Below are 23,596 nucleotides of genomic sequence, written 5' to 3'. Positions count from 1 at the left end.
TCCAGCTGTAATCAGGGTGACATCTCAGCCTAGAAGTCAACCAGCCATCAATACAGTCAATATCCTGTGCCAACATATACCCAGGAGGAGAGAATAAATGGTGACCTGGGGAGAAGCAAAAAGAAAAGATGTCCAAGTGCTAAGAAACAATCTGGGTCTGAATTCTGCTAATGAGGAAAGCAGGGGAGACAGTGGCTGAAAAGTGTGGTCAGCACTACAGTGCCGTCATCATTTGAACAAAACACTGCTGAGAAATGCTTTAAAATATTGCCAGTGAATTGAACTCGTAGACTCTGGGAAAAATCAGGCAGTAAAAATGTTCTTCTCTCCAAATTCTCTGTCTTTTCTGTAAATACACCCCTTTCCTCATGCCAGGCAGCACAGCAGAGGTGTCACAGACATCAAAGACATTTCTGCTGGCTGTACAACAACCAAAGAGTCCATCTTCTCAGAGGAAATATTCAGAAGGACCCTCCAGATGGTACACATCATTTTCCACTGCTGTAAAGTGAGCTATGAAGCAGAACAAAATGAACTCAATAGGCTGAGGGATCTGGCTCCTTATAGCAAATTTGTATTTGAAGACACTGCTACACAGACTGATGCTAATAAATGAACAGATCAAACCTGATGTCTCTGGATCTATAGCTCTGAAGAAATATTTCCTTTCTGCTTTCTTGAACATCACCTTCACAGAGGAAAATGAGAACAACCATGAACTTAAACCGGTCAGGCATTTTAATGCTAAAAACTAACACAGCTGTATTTTCAGAGATGATATTACTTTACTGTATGTACTCTGATCACTTTTAATTTTGCAGGGTGACTCAAAAGATACCACCAATTTCTCCTCAGATTCACTAGAAGAAAAGTGGTTTTGTACAGGGTACTCTTGCAGTTTTGGAATTGGATCATAAGTCCTGGCTCAGCAAGGGTGAAGTTCTCTCTGAGGAACAGTGAATCTCTTTTCCTTTCAGCTTTTTAAGACGTCTATGACTGACACACTCTCGGTGGAATACCAACAGTAAATCATATCTATGTAGAAAATAAATTTCAGAGGATTTTCAGATTTAGTGTTAGGCCAGTTAGGCAAAACTTTTGAAAATTTCAAAATTATCTGGAAGAGAAAGTTTTAAGAAAAATATCTCATACCAACTGAAATGTCTCTGAGAGAAACATTTGATTATGGTTGACTTTTTAATTGTACTGAGAACACAAAATGAAACACATCATAAGAACATTAAACATGCAAAACTATTTTGAAAGGAAATATTAGATGCCGGGGGCCAAAATTATAAAACAGGACATTTTGGCAATGTCAGAATATTCCTCTCTGCCAAAATTTAATTTCAGCAAATCTAATAAGACTGTGCAAAGCATTTTCATTTCAGAACATCTGCATTTTTAAATTGTACTATTTTTTTTTTTCTGGCCAGCAGTAGCATAATAATGATTCTAAGAATATATGATTAATCCACCTGTACCTGCACATCTTCCTAGCGAAGAGTAAGAGAATACTCTTAAAAGCAGTTTCTATTTTGAGAGGCATAGAAAGAAGTTTCAATTAAATGCAAAAGAGTTCCATTTATATGCAATTAAAATAGTCAAGGAATTATAAAATATGTTCTTATAATGGTGTGAGAACATGATAGACACAAGGGTTGACTCAATGAGTTCTGGTTTTAATCTTAGCATCAAAAAATGGAACTGATGCCACCTTATTTTAGTTATTTAAACATTATTCCAGGGCTGTCTTTGTCTTGTTGGGGGTAGTTACTGAGACGAGAGAGGCACTTCCAATGGAAGATTAATCCCAACCAAAAATAGGTGCCTAAGGTACATGAGATAAGTTTTCCTCTGTAAATTTATACAGCCTGGGTGAGGTGTCTGTGGAATACTGTCACATTTTGGCACAGAATTCCAGTTTTTGCAAAAAGCTGATAATACTAGAAAAGTGAGACGAAAAATACCTCACAAGAAAATGAAAACAATTCATAATAAGTGGTTCAGTAACTTCTGATATTTCTTAGGGCATCACTTGTAAAAACGCTGCTCAGAGTGATGTCCCACCCTTCTCCCCCTGTGATAAAAGAAAGAAAATGCAAGGAAAAGAGATTTAAAGCAGACCCTCCTCAGAACAGGTCTTGGTGCTTCCACACAGCAGCAGTGAAGGGAGCCTTGATGATGCTCTCAGGCAACAGGCTGTGCTGATGAATGGGCAGTCAGAGTTCAGGCTTGAGCTGGTGGGTATCGAGCTTCTACCTGCGTGGTGGTTTGCTCCATACATATAATGAGACAGAGAAGAGCTTACATTCACTTTACACAAGGTAAGACATGAAAAGAAAAAACTTCTGTTTCTTCTGCTTTAGCTTGCAGAGGAATTGCAACCAAAAGAACAGCCATTGTAAGAGCAAATCTTATAACACGATGTGTTTTTCCCCAAAGGACCATCCTAGTCCTTCATTATCTGTTAAGCAAAGTCCTCTGACATGCCTAGGACGGGACTTAAGCATAAATGGTTGTCACACGGATCTCAGTCTTGTGGTATGCTGTAGGTCTTATGGGAGTAGAGTGGAAAACTTGTCTTTAACTGAATCTGAGTAGAACTTCGAGAGGCTGTATGGATCTCAAATTTGTCTTCAGGGTATACAACAGTTCGTAAGACTGCTACTTTTTTGTGACATAGCTTTTATGGGGGTAGAGCCAGAATATTAAGCTCATTACTTCCAGATGGAAAGGTTGGACAAGACAAAAATCCTTGGCTTTGGGACCATGGACAGAGTGGTGTGATATGGACATGACATATTGAAGTAATCTAGATAGAAGATACAATGTTAGCCAAGGTTGTCAGTTGGATACTTTTTAAAACATTATATGGTTTGTAACAAGGTATTGTGTATCCTTCAAAACCCTCCAGATTGAAATCCTGGAAAGACAGTGGGGAAAATTGTGATTATTTTGCTTAAGTTACTAGAGTTCATTTTATATATATTAAGAGCTTGGCATCATTTGCCTGCAAGAAATTTCAGGCCAACAATTTATACTGTATGAGCAATGTACATCATGCTAGCAGCACTTAAATGAGTCCAGGTGCTCATTTGTAACTTGGGATCTTGTGTGTTCTTATTCATGGGCTGTACACCGATAATAGCGAAGTGCCTCGAATGAGAATGCGGCTCAGCTCTGTCTCAGGAACCACACATCTGTTCACAGACCTTTCTGCAGGAAATCCTTACAGCTACACAGAGGCCTTTCCACCAGGGGGCATGAAAAGTCCGTAAGATTAATCACTCTTCCACCCTCTTTTGCTTTGGATGTTTTGCCAGGGAAGATTGCTTCAAGCCCATTTAGCAGGCAGGAGCCCCATTGTACATATTCAAAATGTGTATTGGCTAAGTGAGAAGTAGGAACAAAGGGAGACACATTACAAGGACTTGAGCAGACCTGCACACGGGACATAGCTATTTCATGTAATTTTTATTGTTCAGATGAGCTGTATATCTGCTCTTGAATACTGTGTGAAAAATGTTTGTTCATACACATTGGACATTTATGCTTTCTCTGACTTCAGAGAACATATATCAAAAAACCTTTCACTTTAGCATTTAAAACAAACCCGTATTAGGATTTTTTCCTTTCATGTGCTTTCACAGCTCCAGGGATGAGCACAGAAGTCTTTCTCAGAGACTTGGATAGATCAGAGGTGACTAAATTTCTAAAAAGTTTTTAGACACCACTTCAGAGAGGTATAATACTAATTCCTGTGCCATTCCCTACTGCTGTCCAAATGCACTTAAGAAAATGCTTCATCTTACTCTTATAAATACAGCCTCTTACCTCTTTGACTTTGAAGGCAATCTATCTCCATTAATGAAATTAGTAACTCAATCACTTTATCCAACAGGGTTGGTTCAGTAAGTTCCTAAAATTCACTCGATTGCCTGTTCTGTATGCAGAATAAATTGAATACAAATAGGGAGCTCTTTGCTCTAAAGGGAAGCTTTGAACAAGATAAACGTTATGACTCTCAAGGGAACTGTGAAAATTTGGGAAAACACAAGGCATATTCTGTAAGGTAAATAGGTCTGTTAGCCTGTCTCTCTTCAATGTTTGAAGGATTTCATTCTTATCTGCATATTTCACCCTTACCCATTGCTAAATGTTCTCTGGTTCCACACTCATTGTTGAGAAAGCACTGTTAGTGAAATTGCAATGAAAAGCTGATCATACCTTTCCCACATGCACCAGCCTTTACAGAAGGTCTCATAAATAGATCCAATGGGACACTGAGAAGCACAGAGGTGCAATGTCTGCAGTCAGCCTGCTGTGCAACAGCTCAAATCACGCACAGGGAATTTTCCAAGGCTGTGGATTAAAATATTAGTCACAGACAGTCTCTCTTTTTTTTTAAGTCTTTACTACTCCACTCTTTAAGTACTGAGCACATTACAAAAAAAAAAAAAAAGGGCAGAGGGGCTCCATTTTAAAGAAAACAGTAATAAACAGACTCATGTAGAGTCCTGGGAAGATCAGAGGATGCCGTGGCAGTAAGTAATAGCCATTCCACTTTCAGTAACTATTAGCCCTGAAAGTTTTTCAGATGACCTATTTTCTAGAAAGACTGTAATGTAATTCTTAAAATCTGGGATTCTCTTTTAGTTAACTGGCTTCTACTCACATTAACTGAAACCTATTCCATCTCTTTCAGAGTTACAGAACTGGGTAACAAATTAAAAAGAAAAATATGGACTGATTAATTTTATTTTAACCTGAGAAGACATCAGGTAATTTGACGTGATAAACGCTGTTATATAACGTGTTCCTATCTGAATTAAGGCCAACAGCTTGTTCTCAGACAAAGTATATCTTTGCAACAGGGTCTGAGTCTGCATTTGAAAATAGAATAAGATGAATGCTTCTCTCATTCATGTAAACCCACCAGTTAATCACAGTTCAGCCACTTAAAACTATCCTACATTCTGTTTGAAAAAGAACCCATGGCATATGACCTTATTAGGGGAGATCACAGACTATAGAATAAATGAACCTATGAACAGACTTAATTATTTAAATTTCAGAGACAGGAAAATTCCTCAGTCATCCTGAAAGAAATAAAATGAGACATAGTAATAGAGACCAAAATGGATGTGGTCAATATCTCTCATAAGCAGAAAATAAGACTGTAAGAACAGTACAGTATAAACTTCTTACTAGGAAGTGCTGAAAGATCCTCAGACATTGTTATCCATCAGGTCAAATTAAAAACATATTTACTGTATTTATCACCTCAAATTTTGAATTTAGAATGATTAAGTAGATAAAAGAAAACTTGCAACAGCAGTCTTTCTTCTGTGTATTATCATGGAAAAAATAGAAATGGATTGAAATGCAGACTTTGAAGGTAGTGGAGAACATGCAAGAAGAGGGCTGAGGATGTCAAACAGTAAACTCACGATGTAGTGGTGGGAGCTCAGCAGCTGTGTAATGGTTCATGGGGCCAATAACTCTGAACCTTGTTCATTGCAAAGAAATTCTGGTATGCACGTTTTGGGCACAAAAGCCTTTACACTGAAAAACCCTCATCAGAGTTCCCACAGCCATGGGGCTCTGCCCTGGGATGGGTATGAAGCTATGTGTCTGGAAAGAAAACCACAGCAAAGGAGTCAATGTACACCACATTTTATGCTTCAGTGAAGCATGGAACAAAACTGAGCAGACATTTGTTTTGGAGGACCATCATTTACCTCCAAACTGCAGGATTGAGAGAATGGCAATGCACTGCCAAGGACAGAAGGAAGAGATGGAGTTTCACTGAGCTGTGAAAAGAGATGGTCAGTCCACAGGCAGGGAACCTGTGCTCCTTCACAGTCTGTGTGATTTCATTACGTCTCAGCTCCCTGGAAGCACATTAGTGTATCTCAACACAGCCTGATGCTTAGATGACACCAGTTTTGGCTGCACTGTGAAACTCTGCAACACCACCATGTTCCAGCATCCTTTCACTTCCTGTGGTGCTGCAAGGTAATTTACAGACAGCAAAATTTTAAGAATAAGTGGAAAATTAACTGGGACTGGTAATTCTTCTAAAAATAAGCATGTAGGACCCAGATGGGATGCATCCAGGACATTCAGGATGAGTGACCACAACTACTAAGCTGATTCCCTGGCCTCTCTAGTCCTAGTAGAGGCAATCCTAGCAGGAGCAGTCTAATCCCCAACAAATCTGTTCCTCTGAAGGATGAGCATGTCAACCAGAAGGCACACGTTTTCCATGGGAATCACTGAAATTGTACTGTGTCTTGTCAGTGATTGAATCACAGACTCAGACCGGCAGCGAAACTGAATTGTTTATTCAAAGGAATGAGCTGGTTTTATACACTTTTCCAAGGTACAGTATTTCCTTACATGGTAATTCTCACTACGTGACCTATCCCATGTTGCCACATCAGTAACACACTTTCTAGATGTCCTTCTATGGGGTCATCACTCGCTGTTCACCTGTCCATCAGCTCCCAGCAGGCTCCTCTCTGTAGGGGTCTGCCCTGTGACACCTCCTCCCCCCAGGGCCCAGTGGAGACAAGCTTCTCTGTGCTGCCTGTGCTCCTTTGTGCTGCCATGTGCCTCTGCAGGCAGGTTTTACAGCTCACAACCCAATTCTATCTTGTAATTCCCCATAGTGTCTTACGTCCAAAGTCTAATGGGATGATCATAATGGCCCCCTTGACCCAGAAGATTATGGCTCAGTGGTAGTTTGTAACAAATACAGTAGCCAAGAGATTTAGAAAGATAATTTTGACCAAAGCGATTTCAGACAAACATCAGAGAAAAACTGACACTGAAAGGATTCCCCTCTACAAGCAGATATATCAAATTAAAAGACACAGTTACTTACAGGAAACAGAAAGATTCTTTCAAGACTTAAAACTTGGGAAAAGCATCAGCTACAGACAGATTTCCTGCAGCTTTTTAAAATATGTTTTTGCAACAGCTGTCTCAACTTCTGTGGAAATATTCCAGAAGGGAATCCTGTCCCATGACAGAAGGACTGCTTTGATCACAGTGATTATAAAAGCAGATACCAAAGGTCACAGTGACAGAAACTAATTTTTTTTCTGAATGTGGAACCTAACATATTAACTGAGACTTTAGCTACTTGGATATGTGAAATTGCTCCTATTCTCACCCTAAAGATTTAAACAACTTTGATGAAATGCAATTTTCAGCAGTCAGTACTCAGAACAGGCTTTCCTTTAGTGCATCAAGCTCAGCTAACTGTGAGATCAGCCTGCCTTTGCTTTGCTGAGAAGGCAGAAGATGTAGGTGGAGTATTCTAGATTGAAAACATTTTGAGGAAAATTAAAAAATTTACTTTGATATTTCTGAATTGTCTTCTACTTCCCCACTCCTATTAGCAAACACTGATTACTAAAATATTATTTTCTAAATTATGAGGATCCACCTTTTCCCCTTTATGCTACATTCTTTCCTATGTTTTATATGGATCTTTTTTTTATGCCAAAACCACTGACAACAAAATATGTGCTTTAAAGGGAGATTCTCTGCTAGAACGTTTTTGAATCTCAGAAACGTAAAATTTTTCACCTTAATGACCTACCCCATACCTTAAGCTTCATATACTTCCATGCAGAATGAAACAAACCATGGCAATTGGAGATATCCAAGGGACTAAAGCAGAAAGTATTTTATTTACTTTCAACTGACTTTACACAGACACAGCAGTTTGTGAATCCTGTCCAAAGCAGTTTCTGAGTTATGACCATGCTGCATATTAAGAAGGAGAAAGAGATGTCCGAAAGATCCTTTTATCAGTGCTACAGCATATGGAAAGCTAGAGTGAATATCCATCCTTGGCTCTCCTACTTGCATTACAGGTTTATTACTGCTTGCATTCCTGTTTTGTGTGAGAGCTGTGAGACTATGTACAGCATGGACTAATACAGGATGATGGAGACAAAGAATATCCTGCTATTGCTATTTGTACTTCACGAGCTGGCAACAGCAAAAAGGGTCTATTTTTCAAAGCTGTCAGAAATCTGGAGGCAACAACACTTAGGTGCCTCATGTTTACTTGCTTGCTTGGTTGCTATGTGAGTTTTATTAGGAAGCTAAATCCTGCACTGGCAAACAAATAAACACTTTGTTCCTAACCCTGATAAGGAAGCCCAAGGGTCGAAGGAAGAAAAGGGGAGCGGTGTCTTGGTTACAATTCAGCTTCACAGACTGGGAGCAAGAGAGCACAGACTACCCCTCTTTCTTATCACTTCTCTTGGATTTTTGGGATGTAGGTTTCAGTGCTGAGGGCCATGCGTGGGAGTGAACTAGGTGAAAAGTTTCCCACACCAAAACCAGTTGTCCTCAAGAGAGATGGTTATTCCTGGTCCCTTCTTTTTCAACCCAAGCAGGATGCAAATAGCCAGGAGTCCCTGTTTCTCTCAGGGTAAACCTCCTGACCATGTAAATCCTGGCATCTTCTGCCTGCACAGATCCAGACATCACAACTGAGCCTCTCCCAGATATGAGCCACCAATGAAAACTGAGCAGAAGCTGGAAACCATGAGACAGAGCAATTCCCAAGTCTGCCTGCTTCACAGTACCCACAGGAGGTCAGAGGGCAGCTGATCCCTCCCTCCCATGCCACCTCCTGCTCATTTTCCATGACTATTCAGAAGGCAGGCTTTCTCCTTGAGGCATGGAGGCCTCTTGGTGCTCAGAACTGGCAAGTGATGTGGTAGAACACTGTCTCTTTGGGGATAGCCTTGGCTATGGTTGGCATTCTCATATGCTTTTCTCTTTGTGAATCTGTTCCTATGCCCCTTTTGGTAAAGGGACTTGGATTCTTAAGCCGTTTAGGAGCTTCAACATATTTCTCCCAAAGTAACTGGCCCGAGGTCACAGAGGAAATCTGTAGCAGAACTGGGAAATAAATCAAGATCTGAGTCCCAGTCTGGAACCTCAGACACAAAACTACCATTTTTCATAGGAGGCTTAAATATGTGATGAGTTCTTTTATAATCATATAGTTTCCTTTCCAATGCCTAAAGTTTTCTTGCTACAATCATTAAACTACTAGCTGTCCACTTTTAACAGTTCTGCAGGAATTCTTTCATGTCAGTAGTGTTTGATAATAGGCCACATATGAGGTTCCAAACTTACTTTTTCCATTATTAACCTTTCATTTACTGATATTTCCCTCAGTATGTTTTGTTCTTATACCCTCCTGCACCATATGTTTATAATCATCTGAAAATTCTGAGTAATCCCATTATTTTTCTATTCTCTCACACATCATAAATGTCGGCTGAGTTCCAGGATAATTTATGCAGGATTAAAACATGGAATTGGCTTCAATGCTTCATCAATGATGTCTTTAGAGTTTATCTCCCAAATTTGTATCGTTTTCAGGGCTAAAAGTCTGGGAGATGGAAATCACAAGCACAGGCACACACATTCACACACATCTTGAATACCAAACTAAGTGAAAGACGATGAAAAAACAGGATTCTGCAAGGAAAAATACCTCATTCAAAACATATTGAAATCCAGAAGAAGACTTCCTTCCATTTTGCTGTGCATCACACTAGCTCTCTACGTTTAACAGGGAAGCTTGAAATAATTATTGTACTGATGAAGTGTAGGATTGTAGAAAAGTTTTTCCAAAGGGCAGGCACAAGCAGTGAGTGTATGACAAGAAACAGTTGAGTATGTGACAGGAGAAATAGTAACTGAGAAAAATCTGGAAGCCTAAAGAGAACAAGATTCAGTCTATAAACCCAATGTGTGAGGCAGCAGCTAACACCTCTCCAAGTCCATTGGTTTTAATTAGCCTGTTTTCCTTTGCTCCAAAGGAGAAAAAAGCACCAAAGGCCTTCCTTCAGAGAGTCCACTGCCTGCAACTCCCAGTGAACGAGCTGGTTTGGCTTCTTTAATCTTCAAATTCAGTGGGAGGCCAAAGGAGCCCCAAAGGCTGTGTGACCAGAGTCGCTGAAGGCTTCGAGGTGATGAGAGCACTGCAAGTGCAGGTGGGGCCACGGGGACCCCAAAGCCAAGCACAGACAAGTGACAATAGAGGGAGGAGCAAGCTCTGAAGATAATGAGGGAGGACAGGAATCACCAGGAGCCGCACTTGCTGGAGGCAGATTTTGGCAGCTGGCTCAGGACTTACAGTCAATTTTAACAACCATTCTACCAAACCTACTGAACCATCTCCAGCTATAGAGCTACAGAACCATCTCCAGCTATAGAGCTGTAGAGCTGTGGCCTCAGGCAATGGGCCAAACATCCATCATGAAGATAGATGTGTTCCCCTCAGCATGCAGCCTTTGTTCCAGTAGATGACATAGGCTTTTGGTAAGACAGAAGACATAAATGTAGCATGAAAACCCCAGGTTCCTTCAGACAAGCGCAAGCTTCTGCTTATAAAGAGAAAATCAGATGTTTCCTAGAAACTACCTTTATTCCAACTACTTATTATTTTTCTAAACTCCCACAACCAGCATTGTTTTCAATGGTAGGTATTAGCTTGAAACAAAAATAATTTTAGGAGATCTTGGGTGAACACAAAAGTTATTTTTTTAAATTACGAAAATTCATTTCTTGGCCAATTAAAAAAAAAAATTACTTGTTCACTTAACCCTAGTGACTTTCATATGCTTTTGGATACGGAAGGAATACCGACAGCTGTGGTCAGGGATAGGTGAAGGACCATGTTTGGGGTGTGGAAGGAGAGCAGGATACCTTTTTGGTGCAAATTGACTTACATGTATGTTAAATTGTGGCAATGACTTTCTAGGGTAGGACTCAAAAACTGAAATGAGGAAAAAAAAAGATTGGTGCATAGAAATAAATGAAACAAGTGGAAAAGGCAAGAGTGGGAAGGATGGTAAAAAACTAATTCTACTTGAGAGAAGAGACAGAAAAATCTTTGGCCATAAGGTCAAAATGTTCTCCACAGCCCAGGCTGCACCTTAGCAGTGGGACACACTGTGTCTCTTGTATTTCAAGTGAATTCCAGCAAGAGAGAAAATGAATTTGCAAAAGAAGGCCCTTCAGGAAAACATTTCAGTAATTTGGAGTAGGCTAAAAGGTGTGATGCAAATAGAAGAAGGTGGTGCATACGGATTGGGATAACTGCAACCATCTTAGCATTGGTCTCTAATCCCAGATGAGAGAGGTATCTTATGAGAAAGAGGGTTTTTATTTTGCAACTAAAGAATATATAGCAGTGACTTCATATGACAGCTGTAAATGTCACTTGCTTCATTTTGTAACTTCTGAGTGCAGGACATCAAAACCCAAAACCTTTTAGCCTAGTCTCCATCTGTATATTTTTTGTATCTGATGAGAAATAGTCTGTCCCTACGTTTATTACAGGGTACTTATGGGCCTTTCCAGTCTGGACTGAAAACTTTCACAGCACACTCCTGAAGACACTTCACCCCTTGTGGTGCCCTTCTGGGCAGTGGAACTGAGTGTTACCTGATGGGAAGGGGTTGTGCTGCAGCATTAGATGAGGGGCAGTGACAGGGTGCCGGCAGAAAGTCCGGATAACAAGGATTAATCAGGCAGTTCTAGAAGGATTCATAATGATCTGATGCACAGGGCTAGGGCTGCAACAGCTCATTCCTCTATTTTTAAAGAAAATGAGGTCTTCAGTCCTCTGCAGAGGGAGGAACAACATCTGTATGAGGAAATTAAATGGGCCAAGGACTGTGATTTGTCCCTAAGGCCATCTGGCATGGCATGGCTCATATTCATACCCTTCCAAAACAAAGAGAAGGGTGGTCCTCAGTCTGTGTCACCTGAATTGTGCCCAGGCATTATCCTGGATGGTGTTTGATGCCAAAAACAGTACCAGAGAGCCAATTTAACTGTGTGGATAACTGGGTGACAGTAGTGGGTCTGTATCCAGACCTTGGTTAGTCTGCTGATAACGTCACTGCCAATTAATCTTACCTTCTCTTTGATTACTTCTTGATACTCTACCTTCCTTGGCAAAAAAGTTTACTAAATAACAACAAAAACAAGAACAATGACAACAAAAAATTATTACCTAAATATTTATCTGGAGAAGGTCAGGAGAGCACTGGAACATGTACTTGGACAAAGAAGGTAAGATGACACTGCCGGGATGATGTCAGTATTCTGATTTGGAGAACTGGCATGGTTTTGAACCATTTACTACCCATAAGCTCATTTTGTAAAGTGATTTTCTTGTGTGCAAGTTAGGTTGCATTTAAAGGACAGTAAACTGTACCCTTGTCTCCCAGACTGCATCACAAACTTTCTAACTCTTGCAAATAAAATTTTTTAAAATTATGTTTTTAATAGCCGCAAACTATTATTATTAAATGCAAACTAAAATTACAGCAATGAGTAAAAAAATCTCTTTTTTTTTGAAAACCAAAAGTGCAAAACTGCAAAAATGGTGAATACGTACTCTGAGCACTATAAATTAAAAAAAAAAAAATGGGGCAAATACTGTGCTTCGAACTTATCAGTGACAGTGCAATGCAGACAGCTCCCACAACTCTGAACATTACAGACTACAGCTGTTGGTGGCTGTGGGTTTTCTGCCTGATGACCTTTCAGGAATCTGAAGAGCTGGAAGAAATATTGTTGCAGCAATAAAGTCATATTTGGGTCAGAGGCGTCTGAGGCGGGCACTGGTGTGGTCAGTGGTTTGGGTTCTTGAGGACCTTGCCTTTCAAGTCTGATAGTTCTTTGGAGGTCTGGGGATCCAGACACAGAGCCACTTGAGGCTGCAGGATGAGAGAGAGTGGGAGGGAAGTTTCAGTACAACTTGTTTTCCATAAGAGCTGCTTGTCTGTTCAAAACCACATTAATCTCCCCGTCCTTTCCTACTGACTCCTGGGTCATTGCAAGGTTTCTCTGTCGACTTCCCGCTCATGGAAACACTGCTCTCTGCCAGTTCCCGAGCTGCCTTTTCACATGTTTAGCTGCAGTTCTGAAAAGTTGTGATTTCTCCAACCATTTCATACCTCTCAGATTTTGCAAGACATTTTGATAAGGGAAACGTACCCCAAAGCCACTTTGGTAAATCTTGCTCATAGTTCAAAAAATAACCAAGGGTTTGTTTTTCCTCCAGTTTCTATCACAAATAAACAATTTCTGTCTTAAAATGTCATCCTCATAATCTCTCATCAGCATCAAGGGGGCTGAAGATAGTAAGTGCTTTCCAACCTATGTTCATATGCCTGAAAGTCCTGTTTCAATGAACAGTCTTTGTATTCCAAAGGTCTTTGCAGCCAACTGCTTCAAGTAGCTGGCTTGATATTTTTCGTGTAGGTCTCTGTCACAGAAACAGTGGGTTTGCAAGCTTTGACACCAGCTTTGTCTTTATGTGCAGGAAATGTTGAGATAGAATGAGGACAGGATATTTCATGAAATAGGGAAGCAGGCACTAGATATTCTGGGCAGGTAGGTGTTCTGGCCACTGACATCTGTGCAGCTGTAATTCAACATTGGAGAATTTCTCACTGATCCATGAGCTCAGGGAACAGGGAAAATGACTGCTTAGGAGGTCTAAGGGGAGCAAAGCAAGATATTTTCTGTTGCTAGTCACCTGCTGTTTTGAGACTGTGGGAAAATCTAGCCATTTATTCTGGAATAAGTGAAAAAGATATAGTGCAGTGTTAATGGAGGTTATGTGTTCATTTTCTAGGCTTTTCAGCACAAGGCTTGTGATGAAATACATGAAGTTTGGAAATTGCTGCTGGGTCCATTTGCAGTTAATATGACTTGAATACACTGTTAGCTGGTACCTGTGGTACAAGGAAAACACATTCCATGGCCTTGCACTAATGGGTACTACAGGATGGACTTTAAAAGTTCCTCCAAGATACCTTAAAAGCAGTTCAGTACATGATCAATGGAATGATTTTAAATGTTCTCCATAAATTATTTTATTCCTAGTTTCTGACACCCTTCATGGAGGACACCAGGCAAAGTGACCTGAGTTGGATCTGGAGCTTTGGAGGGGAGCAGGGGATTGGAGGCAGAAGATCCTGCAGCAGGAGGAGCATGAAGGGTCAAATGCTGGGTGTGTAGCAGGAGAGTTGTAAAAGCTACTGGGTACTGCAGGGTAGTTAGACCACACCCAAAATAGAGTGCACAAAAGAGGGGAGATATGGGGAGGGTTGTAAGCAGGGTGAAAATAGTAGGGCTGAGATACATAAGTGTATGGGATAATAAATGGCAAAGTTTCTGATATTGTAGTCAAGGAGTTGTAACATTTCCCTGAGTAGACGCAGAGGGCATGGTAGGTGTGACTGGTCTCAGCCACAGTCCTGCCAGTCATGAGTCTGTTACTGGTTTTCCGGGAAGTCATGGTGTTAAATCTGGCTTTCTGGACTAATTCCAGCAAGAAACATCTGTGTTTCAACCTATCTGCAGCTCATATTTAACTGTGAATTTTACAGCAATTTGAATTTATAATCAAATATTTGCAAGTCACAGACATTACGTAACACTTATTGCACAGAGGTAATGAAGATGTCAGGAACAGGCTGGGACAATCTGGGCAGGCTATTTGAAAGCCATTGTGATACAGTCTGTGAAATCAGACTTGGTCTTAATCTTGTACTATGGCAACTACTGTGGAGGTGCTGATGATATCTCTGTGCTGTTGCCATGGTGCATTCTTGCCAAAATGCCCCTTGTTGCCTGTTGGAGTAGCCCATGCCCTGACAGGACAAAACCAGGTAATGCCATTCTTCACTGGGATTGCGGACCCTGCTAGAATGAGACTCAGAATTGCACTGTTCGAGCTTCTGTTGGCAGAGGAAAATAACTGAGAACAGAAAGTATGTACCAAAGAAGTACACCTGACAGCTCCAATGATACACACTTTCACTGCAGAAAACCGTGCCGATAATAAGGTTTTGTTTGAAATAGCAAGGAGGCGTTTTCTCTTCAGTAGTGTGAACTATGTAAAAATCTCTAGATGCAACATTCTTCACTATCTTGCTTTGCATAATATGGATGTCATGTGTATTTTTTCCCTGCTCTCTAACTGTTTGCCTTGTCCCACAGGCTCTCCATATGATGGCAAGATACATTTAATTGAAATAAAAGGCATTTTTCCACTCTAGGTCATAGACTAACCCAAATATAGTGACAGAGAATATATATGAACATCTATCCAGATCCTATAGGTTGAAGTATTTTAAAGACAGAGATTAATCCTTCCTGCCTAGCAGACAGATGCTTTGTGAAAATAGAAAACAGAGGAAAATAATCTCCATCTTTCTACACACTGCGTAATACCTAGAACTGGGTGTTCCTTTCTGGGACTGCAGCACTCTCCCCACTTTGACATTTCCCCATCTCTCTCCTGGAGCAACTTCTGTTGTCAGCTCACCCTCTATCACTGCCTTCTCCAACCCTTCCAGCCATGGAAATGTCTTTGTGACTGCAAGACCAGTCTTTTGGACTTAGCAGAGCATAAATGGTTTTCTGTGAGAGAGGAGGATCATATTTTCTCAATCACCATTTTTTCAGAGTTTTGGCACCTGAGCTTCCTCTGGCAGCTCAGATGAACTCATGATTACTTTCTCACTGTGAGAAAGGCTAGATGAACTTTAAAAGATATTCCTGTGGACAAACTGAGATCAGAGATAGCCATCTCACAATGGACAAAGGTGTTGTGTCTGAGTCCTAGAAAATGGGTTGTGGTAGCAGTGTCCTCCTAAACATTTTAGGATGACTTTGGTCCCTCACTGTGGTTTCTTAATAGATCTGAATGATATGAACCCATTTTTTCCTCGTGCACTGCTTAGGATGATAGTGTGGCTATGTCTAGCAGGGGAACCTGAACATCTGCTCATTTTAATTTTTAGGGCAGTCTCTGATCTTCCCAAACAAACCTCAGCCACTGTTCAAAGTTTAGCAAGGACTTAAGACTGTTCTTGGTAGTAGTTTGGGTGTACCTGCCAAGCTTTAGAGGCTATGGGAATTCAATACAAAAGACATGGCCAGGCAGGGACTCAGACACAGAGGATGTGCTGTAGCCCTACTTAGTCCAAAGATACCTGACCTCTAGTAGTGGATCTTACCAGGGTTCAGTTAGAAGTGAGGGATAATGTGCACAGCAGTGCAAACCTAAGCTGTTTCTCTTCATCCAGTGATCAGGAAAGATGTATCCCACAGGGTCATGCAGAAAAATTTGCAGGAATGTGAAACCAAAACTATCCCAGTGATGTCCTGGCCAGCAGAGGCCCCTCAGAGCTGGGTGGTTTGAGCTTTGTTTTCCTGTTTTCTGTTCTCCACCTCTGACCACAATCTCTCTTGGTTGTCTGGGTTCCTATCCAGGTTCCTGGATATAAAAAGGATGTAAATAATGGAATACCATCACTCCTGTTATATCATCAAAGCATTTTGATACTGATGAAAGACAATGACCTGCACCATGTTATGGCTCATGACTAGAGTTTGTTAGAGGCCAGTTGATACACAAAGCATTTAAAAATAATTTTAGAATTTGTCTTGTGTAAATGTTAATACAATTTTAGAGCTAGATCATGAATTTTGTCCTTGGAGTTTGTGGCTGAATGTATGACTAGGATTCTTCTGTGATATCATAATGAAAATACCAGTAGTATCACTGTAGTCCAGGGCATTGCTGAATACAATAGGAAATTTTTTTAACAGAGGAAGACAGTCACGGAAAAGCTAGATGTTCTGTTATGCAGAAAATGTTCTCATCTCAAAAAGCCCCATGGCAGCAATTTAACAAAAATAAAGCCCTAAAAAAAAGCACCCCACCAAAACCAGCCCAAAATCCCAAGCCAAACTAGGAAGTACTGGAAGCACTGAGGACTAAAACATGCAGTAGGCTGAGGAATAAGATACCATTATTCAAAGCGTCCCTTCTTAGCACTGCAGTGCCTCTGAGGTGTGGGGGAAGCAAAAGAAAAACCAATCAACTTTTTCATTAATATTTTTAGTATTATATCTTAGTTCAGAATTTCAGGGGAAAATAAATAATTTGTGGAATTCTTTGGATTATTATATTATCTGCACATACCTGTTTTACTATTAAAAAGGAGCCAGACATCAGTAGCAATTATTACAAATACATGGATTCAGGCAATGCTTAGATAAAAGCTATCAGAGGAAACAACATAATAATGTTTTTTTTCATAATAACAAGAAGACTACAGAGAGAATAAATTTTTCCCTTTGGGATACTCCAGCACAGAGATGCATGAGCAGGTTGGTGGGACCTCACAGGCAAACCAGAGTGCAGGGGCACAGCAGAAAGAGGAGGATGAGACAGAGGGAAGGACATTGGTGTGCACATCCATCCACATGGATCCACTTTTTTTTTCACTGCTGGCCAGAATACTTCACAATTTCCATAGCTGGGAAGACATAGCCTTGAAATTATTATGTATTTTCTAATCTATCTACAGTACAAGGTTGAGGACTAATGAGGGGGGAAACCAGGCACCTGTGGATAAGTCTCTTTTGGAAGGCTTTCAGGATCCTCTGCTGACTCCATTCTAGACACCAATCTCTTGGAAACTGTAGAGTGGCAGTTTGCCTCACATGAATGTGAGAACACTGGGCACTCTTGTGGCAATGAAGATGGCAAAGACACACTGATTTATGGGGTATTGTCACAATAGGACTTTTAAGGGAGATGATAATAAAATGGTTGGGATTGTATAAAACAATCTCTTCTTTATATCATGCCCACCAGAAGGCTTCAGCCATGATATATTTATCTGTTAGCATACCTCTGTGGGTGCATAACTTTTATCATCTCAGTGCAGAAATGGAGGACAGGTCAAGCAACAGGTATCTTAGCTTGTCCAATATACCAAATGGAGAGAAAAATTCTAAAATGAAAACTTTAATCAGCTAGGTTCATCCTGAATTACATCTCAGTACTTATAAATGCTTCACCTTCATGTTAACGGAGTCAAGTCCGTATTAATCTTCTCCAGGTGCCTCAGTTTTGGTCCTCAGCTCCCAGCTGCCTCAGTTTTGGCAGCACTGAGAAAGCCAGTGGTTAAATCATCCTTGTGCCCTGAAAGAAGGCATAAATTAAAAACTGTTCCAGTCAGCCTCCTCTCAGCCTACACCCTACAGAATGGGCTTCAGGCAAAATGCGGCTGTTCCCTGTCTTTTATCCCACACCACTGTCTGTCCTGCTTACAGAGCACCTAAGAGGTGCATTCCATCCTTAGCTCATCTGTGGGTTTGTGCAGGACCTGTGTGGGAAGGCGGATGGAGGGGCTGGAAGGAGGGCTACCTCTACTCAGACAGTATAAGGGCAAAACCAGCCACACCAGCTGAAAAGTGAGCACAAAGGGGTTGTTCTGGAAGGGCTATTTTTAGCTTCGTCTGGATCATATTAAGTATTCACAGGTGTCCAAGACTGTTTCTCCCACTCAGGGATGCTACAAGGACAGATTTGATTCTTCCAAAAGACCTATGAATAAGAGAGAGCAGTGACAGCCTTGATCCAAAACAATTGCTGTAACTAATGTGTTGTCAGTAGTGACAAATGTGGAGGAAATGTGATTTTTTTCATCTGTGAAAAAAAGGAATGGTCTAGATTCATTGTTGAGATGTGCTGTGGCTCCTCAACTCCACAGCAGCATCTAGAAATGTGAATCCTAAACAGAAGGGGTGCTTTAGTCCCAGAGGAGCAGGATTTTAGCCACATCCTTCCTTGTTCACCTGTTTTCCATCATCTGTATCACTCAGTTTTCTATTAAGTAACTCGGATTTGACAAATCTTTCTGATGCCATGCTTCAGAATTGGAACAGAACTGCCTTTCCCAATAGTGCAGGCCACTGTTTTTCTGCAAACCCATCTTCTTTCACTGAGTAGGAATCTTTCCTGTGTCTCTATAAATACTTTTTGCCACCATACTAGACTATATTAATTAATAATTCTGTGTGGTTGGAGCTTGGTAGAATGAACATGGATTTAGCAGACAGAAAGACTACAGAGTAAATCAGAGAGAGAACAACTTTTTCTAGCACAGTCAGATATTTCTTTTTTCCCCATGACAGGGTAATGTGTTACTTATTACCAGTAATGAAGGAGAAAAAAAAGGAGCAGAAAGAAAGCACTGAGCAGAAGAAATTGTTTAAAAAACCCCAAACTAAACCCAAAACCTCTTGCTCAGTGGGCACTGGCTGGTCACACAGTTAACTACATTGCTGCTCTGATATCTGATAAAGTGCAAATGGATTGAAGCACAGGAAGGTGTTCTATAGCATAAATATTTTCTGAAGCGGGAACTCTAGATGCTGCTAACAGACTGAGACTTGTGTAACTATCCTGCAAGTTTCTAGAAACTTGAATACCTTATAATTTTTTGTAATACACCATATTTCCGTAATGCAAAGTGCTCAAAAATAGCAATTAATGATGTGATTTGTATTTACATAGTGGAGAGTATTAGGAATATGAGTGAACTTGACAAAGATTGGTAGATGAACTGCTTTTCCAGTATCTATAAAGCTGGGATATTTGGCACTTGCTAGGAATGAATATTCCATATTGAGGATTTAAAACTTTCCATAATTCTTACATATATAAGTTGCAATTTTGACACCTGCCCTGTAAAGTGCAAGTGTGAGGAATGGACTCACAGGCATAATCATCTTCCATATACTTTTTTGAACATTCATATGACTTTTCCAAATAATTACTCTTTGAATTTTATACATTTTTATACCAGGTGGCAAACTGCAGTGGTATAAACTGCATAGTACCTTGTTATGTAATGGGAAAGCATGCGATACCTGGCAATATATCCAATAAAATCTACACCTATCACCTCCTCCGTATGAGTGGGTTGTTTACTACACTTTGTGGGTTGGATTAGTGTTTTCTGTCTGCAGGTTTCATGAGCTCTGTCTTCATTGTGCACACCAATTTGCAGCATTCCCTCATGCCAAGACACTTGTATATGGTTTTATCGAGGGTGACAGTGATTTATTCAAAGAAAAATTTCTGTCTACATTTCATGGTGAGTTTGGCAACCATTTCTTTTCCAAACTTGCCATATCCTTCAAGAAAGAGGAATTAGGTTTAAGAGGCTCTGCAGCTGTTTGGCATCTGATATTCAGAGCTTATTATTATTAGTGATTTGTGATCTCTAACCAGTCAAATCATTCCTTTCTCTAAACATTTTTTACTTTATTTTTTTCACAGGGAATGTAAAACTTTCCTCCTTTCAAGTCCAATGAAGGGAGGTGAAGACATTTATTTTTCAAATGTTAATAAAATGAACTTTATATTATTATTTCAATGACTGATTAAAAATATTATTTATACCATACAAGTGCTTCCATGCATATTATAGGGTGTTTCATTTGTGATCCAGCTGAGATAGAACAGTTCCCTTTCACTTAGCAGTCCTAGAGAATGACCCCAAATTATTCACAGAACCTTATGCAAAGTAAACAGAAGTACCTCTGTGTAACATATACATTTATGGTTTTTCATTCTATGGAAAAAAGAGATTTCTGTTTGCAAAGATTTTGGGAAGTCCTGTGGCTTGTTTGAAGTGGGATGTCAAATAACTGAGCACAGTGATCTCATTGGTGTTAGACTCCATGAATCTATAACGAGCTACACTATGCACAGCAATCACAGGCCCCATTCCCCTGGCTCCAATGGCAGTGAACCCACTTAAACTGGTGGAGGACTTCGCCCAACATCCTCTCTTTCTCTGCTTTCACCAGAACGGGCAACTAAATCTTGCTAATTGAATTGTCCTGGGCAGGTTCTCAATAAGCCTCCCCATGGATTTTGTTGATGCAAATCAATGAGTTTGTCCTGGTTTTTCAGAACAAGCCCCTCATGCTGAGCTGTGCCAGGCTTGGCACTGGCCATGAGCCACAATGGGAACTGTGGTCGTGGCACTGAAGCTCAACAAAAGTCAGCAAGCTCTGCTTTCTAAGGAAACCTCTATATGGATGTCTAGCACCAGAGGTTAGTGCTATCAACTGTGTTATCTGAAATCACATCTCATTCAAACATTTATTTTTCCTTAATATGGATCTGAAGCAAAGTTTCCTTTGTCATGTGTTTCCTTGGAACCTGCTTATGCTGGAGCCTCAAGTTGGTACTGGGGCCATGTACTTGGGCCAACAGCTTGCCACAAACTGCCTATGGGTGATATTAATTGCTAATAATTATAATTTATATATTAAATGAATATTATTTATATATTAAAGATAGTAGCTTATTTTTCCCTTTAATACATCTTTCATCTGGAAATCCTTCAAGAACTATAGCATTGTTACTGAAGTATGAAAAGGATCTTGAGGAGCATTAATTTAATTATTCTGCAGGTGAATAAATGTGGCAGACCCTAGGGTTATGAAGCAGTCTCAACTCCTAGTTGCCTTCCATAGCCACTAGAAAATGCTATGTAAAAGACACCAGGGTAAACTAAAACGTCTTATTAAAAACTCTTTTTGGTTGCATTTACACCATTCTGCTGAGTACAGTAAGCTTTCACTGAAGACTTTTGGTTTGTTGTGTCAGTATGCCCAAAACAATGATTGTTGTGTTAAAAATCCTCGTGGAAATCTGTGCTAAAACTGTGATTTTTCTATCTCATTCTTTGTCTTTTCCCCTTCTTTTCCAGGACTCTCTGTTCTGTAAAATGCAGAGGTGCTTCCAAGATGAGTCTCACACTCAGAGATACTCATGATACTCCCAGGTTGCCATCAGTGGGCTTTTGGCCAGTTATCCTAGCCCACAGAACTGGCAGAGTATAATCAGAGCTCTTGGCCAGGAACCCAGAGCCATTCCCAAAGTAGAAAATTAGTCCTTAAAAATAGTGATCTGGCCACTACAGCTGAGGAACAGTTTCAGTAGTATGCTTGTAAGAAGCTATTCTCATTTCCATCAGAAAATTTTCTGGCTAAAACTTATTAGATTATGGTTGGAATAGGGTTGGTATCAAGTGTTCAAAGACAGCCAAGAGTGACTATTAGATACGGTCCAGGAATCCAGAAAACCGATTTCTACTACTGGCATATGAGTATTCATGAAAAAATAATCTGTTTTCTGTTCTTTCAGTTCATGTGTTTGTCCAAACTGAGTGATTACATGGATGACATTTATAAAGCACCTTGAGACCTGCAGAGTACTAGTCTAACAGCTGGGTGTTATTATTGGTCTGTTCAGTTGATGTTTTATACTATAACCATAGCAATGCTAAATCTGAATGACTTCCAAAGGTAAAAATAAACAATGTGGTTATTTAACATAATTTCTCCCATAAAGGGAGGTGTGTATTTATTTTTAGTTCAGGCCTAAAAAATATTAGCAAAATCCAGATTGGAAGGATAAGCAGAAAGGAAAGTATAATGAAAAAGGTTGGATTTGGACTAAAAAGTGAGATTTGCATATCTCCCATTGGAATTAATTTTATTATTCTGACTTATAAATCTTACCTTATGTAAATGAGTTTCACTGATGGAAAGATTTCCAGAGAAAGGAGCTCCTAGCAGTGGTTAATATCTTGATGGTGAGAGAGTCCATTACATACGTTAAGTTCTGTAGGCAAAAGGAAACACAAGGGTTCATCTTTTATGCATCATGAGTAAATGTTTAACACTGTGGAAAAGGCTTCAAAAGCTAAAAGAAACAGTTGGTAGGAAGGCTTGACATTTGACCAAGGACAGCTGCAAAATCTTTTCCTCCTGTTATGATGAAAAACAGTTAGAAATATTTACCTGAGACCAAAAACCAGTGCTTTGGCAGGTTTTTAACACCGTTTCAGAGAAAGTAAGTTACACTTCTCTGTTATTCTCTTCTCCTGTATTTCCTTGGTGTCAGTTTTAAAGATTCTTAGAATTATGGCATAGAGTCACCCCCACTTCTAGATCCATCAGGCTTAAAAAAAAAAGGTGCGTGATGTCCCCAGTGATGTACCTGATTTCTCTCGCAGTTGTAGCTTCATAGCTCCCTTGCCCACCGTATCCTATGAAAATTCATGATGTTACAAGGATAGCTCTGTAAAAAACCCTTCGAAGCAAGGACGAGGAATTAAGCCACAGATGCTATGTCTATTGGTATTCTATATGCTAAAAGTATTTGCCCCTGGGAGTGATTTGAGCTCGAGGGGTGCAGAATGGTCACACCCAGGCTGTCCAGAGCACACTGACCACACACACACAATATAGCACTTGCCTGTGGATCTCCTCTGTCCCTGTGTGGTATCTCTGTGGCAGTGAGACTTGATTATCTTATAGCTTTTAACAGTTTATGGTGTTAAAAATATTTTCTATGCTGTCTTGCAGCCCATTTTTATGGCATGAGACAGATACTCTGTGCTGCACACCTTGGAGCATGACAGCATACGGGAGTGCTTGAAGTCTCCAAGCACCCTGCCTGGAGAGGGTTACAGGGCTGTGTAGAGAACCAAGTCAGGTACATTTATCTGTTCTGCTTACTGGTAGAAGTCTGGAAGCAAAATTTCCCCAAGAAATGCACCTGATGGTTTCTAATGGAACTAACTAACCTATTCCTGAAGGAAGCCTAGACGTGAACCGCACTGCATCTGCACAGGGT

The 23,596-nt window shown here is 40.2% G+C and overlaps 1 long non-coding RNA gene across 1 annotated transcript; it reads right to left on the bottom strand.

Annotated features, from left to right (window-relative positions):
- Positions 1-6,586: 6,586 nt before the first annotated feature.
- Positions 6,587-23,222, bottom strand: LOC125324138. Its single transcript, XR_007202828.1, has 3 exons — positions 22,477-23,222; positions 17,950-18,073; positions 6,587-16,354 (listed from the first exon to the last, which is right to left on the bottom strand). It is a non-coding gene; the product is annotated as an uncharacterized LOC125324138 (long non-coding RNA).
- Positions 23,223-23,596: the final 374 nt, after the last annotated feature.

Source organism: Corvus hawaiiensis, chromosome 3 (genome assembly GCF_020740725.1).
Source record: "Corvus hawaiiensis isolate bCorHaw1 chromosome 3, bCorHaw1.pri.cur, whole genome shotgun sequence".
In the NCBI taxonomy this organism is placed as follows: Eukaryota; Metazoa; Chordata; class Aves; order Passeriformes; family Corvidae; genus Corvus; species Corvus hawaiiensis.
The sequence above is the reverse complement of the archived record's forward strand: the minus strand, read 5'-3'. Positions and strand labels throughout refer to the sequence as shown.